At 37.5% G+C, this 6,000-nt stretch overlaps 1 protein-coding gene across 15 annotated transcripts in view; it reads left to right on the top strand.

Moving 5' to 3' along the window:
- The first annotated feature begins 1,558 nt into the window (after positions 1-1,558).
- mef2d (myocyte enhancer factor 2d) overlaps positions 1,559-6,000 on the top strand; it is a 53,426-nt gene continuing 48,984 nt past the window's right edge. For 14 of the 15 annotated variants that reach the window (XM_084384603.1, XM_084384599.1, XM_084384598.1 and 11 more), the window contains exon 1: positions 1,572-1,790. The gene's annotated coding sequence lies outside the window, so the exon portion shown is untranslated. Of the gene's footprint in view, positions 1,791-6,000 lie in introns of all 15 variants that reach the window. The other variant, XM_084384605.1, reaches the window with a different exon arrangement.

The raw sequence follows: 6,000 nt of genomic DNA, 5'->3' as shown, positions 1-6,000 counted from the left end.
GAGAGAGGGCAACAGGGTGTCCATCTGTTTGTGTAAATGCTCTTCCACAAAACCCCAGTGCATAAGCTCCTTACATAAGGAATAAAACAGAGTAATCTCTCTCCTCCACAGGTAGGCCTATATGCAAAGGGCTACATTCATGTTGCTTCTTTTATTTTTTAAGTAAATTGATGTTTATATACATACATATTAATGCTGTCAAATCGATTAATCACATTAATGTACAAGTGTCTGTTTATATATATTTATATATAGGCTATATGTGTGTGTATATATGCATACATATATGGGTATTATGCATACACATACACACACATATATATATATAAACAAAAAAAAAACGTTTTGAAAGCACTATATATATATATATATAGTTAAATGCAATTGCCATTGTTTTTTATTATTAAAGACGTTTGCAACTCAATCGAGTGACTTCATGAGAAAAGAAATAGCTGCTTTTGGCTAAATTTGGCTTATTCTTCAACAACGAGTTAGGCCCTCAAAAACTGAACTAACTAAAAATAATAAAATAATAATAATAAAAATAAACTTTATAAAGACAATTCACACGTTGCTCGTTGATTTACGTGATAATCTCCTCAAAAGTATTCTGGTCATCGCATTTCATATTTAAATCGCTGACTGAAAGTGTTTTGTTTTCGATTCCTGTGACTTTAAGTGTTCCTCCATGCCAGTGACGCACGCAGCTCTGATCCGAGTATATGTCGCAAGTGCATTCTCATTATTTAATCCTTTAAATAAGATTTCGGGTTTGTTTTTTTTGTTCTCTTGATATTTCAAAACCCGTAGAGTTGATTTCCAGATGGATCAGTTAGATTGTATCCGTTTCAACTGCCTTCAAACTTACCGCACTCTGACATTTTCATTTTTCTGAGTGCATCACCACCACCATTCCCTCTGTAAACACTATAGTCCTCCACGAAAAATAGGACTTTCAATGCTTTTATTGGATTTGCCTGATGTATATTTCATGGAGCCACTAAATCAGCCTGGTCAAAAACTGTATTTAATATTTTGTCCAATAATAGGCCATTCTTAACACACTTAATGCTTCCTTGTGGTTTAACGGGTTGGAAATAAAATGCACGAATGCAGTTCTACTTATGAATGATGCACTTATTATGTGCTTTGAAGAAAACTAAATTTAGCCTGCTTGCTGACGTAACCTACTGAACCGTGTACATCTTAGATTATAAATAATAAAACGTGTTTAATATAGCGCACCAGCCATATCACGATTGAGGGTTATTTTCAGGATATTTATATATTATAAAATATTTCAAATATAAAATACAATAACATATAAAAGTAATTATTACATTCCAGTTCTCAAATGTAAACACAGAGAGGAATTTTACAGGATCTCTTCCTTAAGATGGGGAAGCGGATGAATACATAAAGCGCGTCAGCGTGATCTCTTCCTATTGCACATTAGCCCCGCCCACAATTCTTCTTCCACACAGCAGTGCCCATACTTTAACCTGATTGGACGAAAAACGCAAAGCTCATGTCTGATTTGCCACATTATCTGTCCATCACAATGCATTACCAGTCATGGTGGATAGGACACTTTGTACATGGAGGCTTTTGACTGTACGGGCTAAATGATAACCCTGAACAGGAGTTAAGGAGTTCACTTATTATTATTGACATCTGCTCGCTATTTTTTATATTCTTGCCTGGTTTGATCTTTATTACTCTTCTTTACCTATCGGGCCGTAAGAAACCTGGTGTTTATCGCACAGATGTGGATCTTGTAGCTGCTCCGGGTAAGTCGTTCGTCCAGTCTAGCTGAATCTCTTACAGTGCTGAATTATTGCCGTCACCTCTCTGAATTTATTATTATTATTAGTATTATAAATACCAAAATTCAGGCTCATTCGCGTTCGTGCGCAAACATACATTGGTTGTTTGTTGTATGGTTCTTTTTATTGCATCAAAGTCGCGTCTGAAATCGAAGCTAGTGAGATACGGAGGTTCAGACTAACGTTAGGCGTTTAAAAACCAACTGGTGACAAGGGAATAAGATATAATCCATCACAATTACATTAAATATAATAGATATCTACCTTAGTGCTAGTGGATTATTAGAAACTGTGACTTAAAGGGCCAATATGACCGGTGATCGTTGTTGTGGTGCTTCTGACAAGCTGTCAGATTTAGTCGCTGTCTGAAATGTCAACATGATTTTGATGCAGTCGCACACATTTCAGTTTACTGTTTAGTGCGCTACAGGATAGCATGTGTTATGTGGTGGAACATATTATATGTTTTTAACTGATGCGAGGTATTTTTTGGGGATGTTTGTTGGAATGGACTGATTTTTTTAGCACAGAAGGCTGAAGCCACTTATCAAGTTTGGTTGATCCTGCTCACGGACTCTAAACAAAAGTTTGGTTTAACCTACGCAGTTCTGCGGCACCACCCTCTCTCCCTCTCTCTCTCTCTCTCTCTCTCTCTCTCTCTCTCTCTCTCTCTCTCTCTCTCTCTCTCATATGCAATAACAACATGTGTTTTTGGTGTATTCGTACTCTTAAAAACTTTCTTTGTTACATTTGCTGACTCTAAAATCAAACTTTTGATGCCAAGGACATCCAAATATGATGCAAAGAAACAAAACTATAAAATATCTATTTCTGTAATTGTCTATGTAATTGTATCACTACAAATCATCAATGAAATATCCATTATTAATCTCATGATATAATGTCAATTATTTTGGTATAAAAAAAAAAAAGTAAACTTAATGTATTACCTCCTAACACCCCATGCCGGCCTCCTTGAGGTCCCCAGAGTATTAAAACCCCTGCCTGTCCTAACACATTCAGAGAAGAAATGTCTTTTAAACGAGTTGTGAAAGTGTGACTTCAATCTCTCATGAAATTCGTTAGTTTGAAGTTTGCACTGGCTGAGTTCTAAGTGTGAAGTGCGTTTGTCCTAGACGCTTGGCTGTAGTGTAATGTGTGTGTACAAAGCTTTGATGGGTGGCTTCAGAATTCCAGCTCTCATTATAGGCTGAATCTCATAATGAGCTGAATGTCTAGGTCACGCAGACAGGTACTGTGCTGTCATGATTCCCAGCAGGGTCTTAGCTCTACCTCCAGAGACTCAATGCTGTTATGTCCTCTCACCTGGGGTTCCAATAACAGTCAGAGAGAAAAGGTTCTTTCACGCATTCAAAGCCTACCACTGGTGTTTTGAAATGCTTAAAAAAAAAGTTTTCAGAAAATAACAAGCCTCCTGTGAACAATCATGTTCGTTTTATGAAAAAGCGCTGCTTGATAATGGGAGGTAAGATACATGGAAACGATTAGGCGGATGCATTTCAGAAAAGTTTTTTTGGGGGGGGATTGAACAAGAAACCAAGTTAAGCAAGGCAGGATGATGCAAAACATGACAGAACAAAAGTAGTGTAATCCCTTCGTCCTGATCATCTATGGTGATGTTTTCATCAACATGAGGTCCAAATAATGACTATTCATTCTGAGTCTCTTATCTAGTTTCCCACATAAACAAATTTATGACTATACTGTCGCAGTTTTTAGATGTCTATCTGTCTGCTTTGTTTTTGATGTGTGTTTTATTACGCACGCTTTCTCATGTGTCAAAGGCCGTCTGCTGCCTATAATAAAGCAGGTCTTCACTTTGTTCTCATTGTCTGATTTGTGAAATATTCTTCTGATTATACACCGTATCCTGTGGCCACGTTTGAATCGATTTTTCCACTCGAACAATGTCTCTGGCCTTTCGTGTCTCCCTCAAAGCGTTTGACACAAATGCTTTCTGTAGACCTAACCCAGATATCCAGCAGATATTTAGCCAAATCCTGGTGAAGTTAAAGGTGTCGTTCACTCAAAAATATCAAACCTGTCTTTTTCTCCCCCTCATGTCATTCCAAACCTATATTATGTTCTTTCTTCTGTGCAACATAAAATAAGGTATTTTGAAGAATGTTTGATCTGTTTTTGTCCTTAAAATGAAAGTCAATGAAATCCAAAACAACATTAAACCCCAGTGAATCATCAGCGGCGTCTGATATCGCCCAACATTTGATTGGAAACAAATCCACTTTAAGGTCACAACGCTGCTGATTGAATTAATTATTATGGGGAGGGGGGAGCCCTTCCCTGCCCTTTCCCATTCAAAATGGCCTCAGTGTCCTTACTGACCATGTGGCTATTGGAGTAGGGCACGGTGAAGGGCTGAAGCTCCTCTGAGAGAACACAGCCCTCCTTCCCTGTGTTAATCTCTCCTCCAGCAAGCTCTTAATTGAGCCGCCATCAGCTGATCTAGGGGTTAAACATCAATTAAGGTAATGAGCAGTGTGAAAAGAGACCACTGAAGATGAGGGCAACCCTTTCCCGCTGCAGATGACACGAGATTGGCAGGGGTTCAGACAAGCAATCAGAGTTGCATGTTTTTTAAATGAGCTTTTGAAATGCTAGCTGGCATGTTTAGGCTTTTTAAATTGTGCATTGGTATCTCAGACTTATTGTGATTTAAAATGATAGATTTCAATGATTTAAATGTATAATTTATTGATTATCGACCATGACATAAAAATAATTGTCTGCCAGTGCATCAATAAATACAATTTTAATGACATTTCATGAAAACTCTTTGAATTCACACTAACTAATGATGGTGCAAGCATTATTTAATGTAATAGTTATTAGAAATAATCAAAGAAAATCTATTCTTTTAGTTGTTTCAAGACCCCGTTGTTTCAAGTTCCTGTTTCCTTCAGGGTGAATTAATTTGCTAGATTGACTTGGAAGGCAGAAGGTTTCTGGACTAGTTTTTGCTGTCCAAACAAGGTCTAGAGAACAGTGTGGTTACCTCAATGCTGAAGTACTGGTGTCATCTTACTGAGGAGAGAGCAGCTGTATCCCTTATAAAGACCACCACTCATGCACTCACACAAACACATGGGTTAAAAAGACAAACCACCATTCATGCTCTTGCTGCCTGAAGAGTCCCCAAGTTTAACCTTTGAGAATCTCTAGACTTCAATGCCTATGTGCGTATCATAGTGATTTCTACCTCATATTCTTTGTGTCCGTTTCACTGCATCAGAGGTAATTGTATGCGTTCACGGTATTCATTACCACACCACAGAGCCATTTTTCATTTTTGTAGTAAGACATAAGCGTGAATAATTGGTTCTCATGTGAACATCTTTTAATCATTTTATTATGCAAGACACCGAATGCATTATGAGGTAAATGATGAAATTGCTGCCTTTATGGTGGTTAACACTTGAATCCTTGATTAATGAACGTAGGAAGCTCAGACATCTGTCATGCTTGGACATTTTCACGCAGTCCCCACGACACTGATTTCCATATCGTGAATCAGACTTGTTCGGTTGAGCTCAAAATATGTCATCATCAGTAGTACTGAATTCCTTAAAATTCCCCTTGAGCTAAAAGGATGTGTGTTGACCTCATTCTGGCTATGCGGTTAAAAGGATAACAAATCAGAACCTGAAAAATCTAATTTTGTTTATTTTTAGTTTGGGATTAATCTATGCAAAGCATTATGTTAGAATTCTGCTTCTAAATATGGTGAATGTCTGCTCCTTTCTGAGTGCGTCTGTGTGGATATTTTGGTTCTTGTATGACGGAGGGGTTTAGTCGTCGATTTGATCCACATTTCTTTTTTTTCTCTGTATTTCCTGCTCAATGTAAGTGTTAGCGGATGAATCCTATTGCATAAAACCGACATGTGTGGAGGTTACCACAGCCATGACCTACATAAGTGAAATGTTGTTTTGATATTCACATGCGTAGCATTTATTTCATGGATGAGGTTTCAGTGACATTTGTTTTGTTTATTGAATAAATTGCTATACTTAAAGGGATAGTTCACACCAAAATTAAAATTCTGTCATCATTTACTTACCCTCATGTCATTCCGAATGTTTTTGTCCATACTGTGAAAGTCAATGGGGTCCAGTGTTGTTTTGGACCCTATTTA

This window comes from Rutilus rutilus (assembly GCF_951802725.1).
Source record: "Rutilus rutilus genome assembly, chromosome: 17".
Taxonomy (NCBI): domain Eukaryota; kingdom Metazoa; phylum Chordata; class Actinopteri; order Cypriniformes; family Leuciscidae; genus Rutilus; species Rutilus rutilus.
The sequence above is the reverse complement of the archived record's forward strand: the minus strand, read 5'-3'. Positions and strand labels throughout refer to the sequence as shown.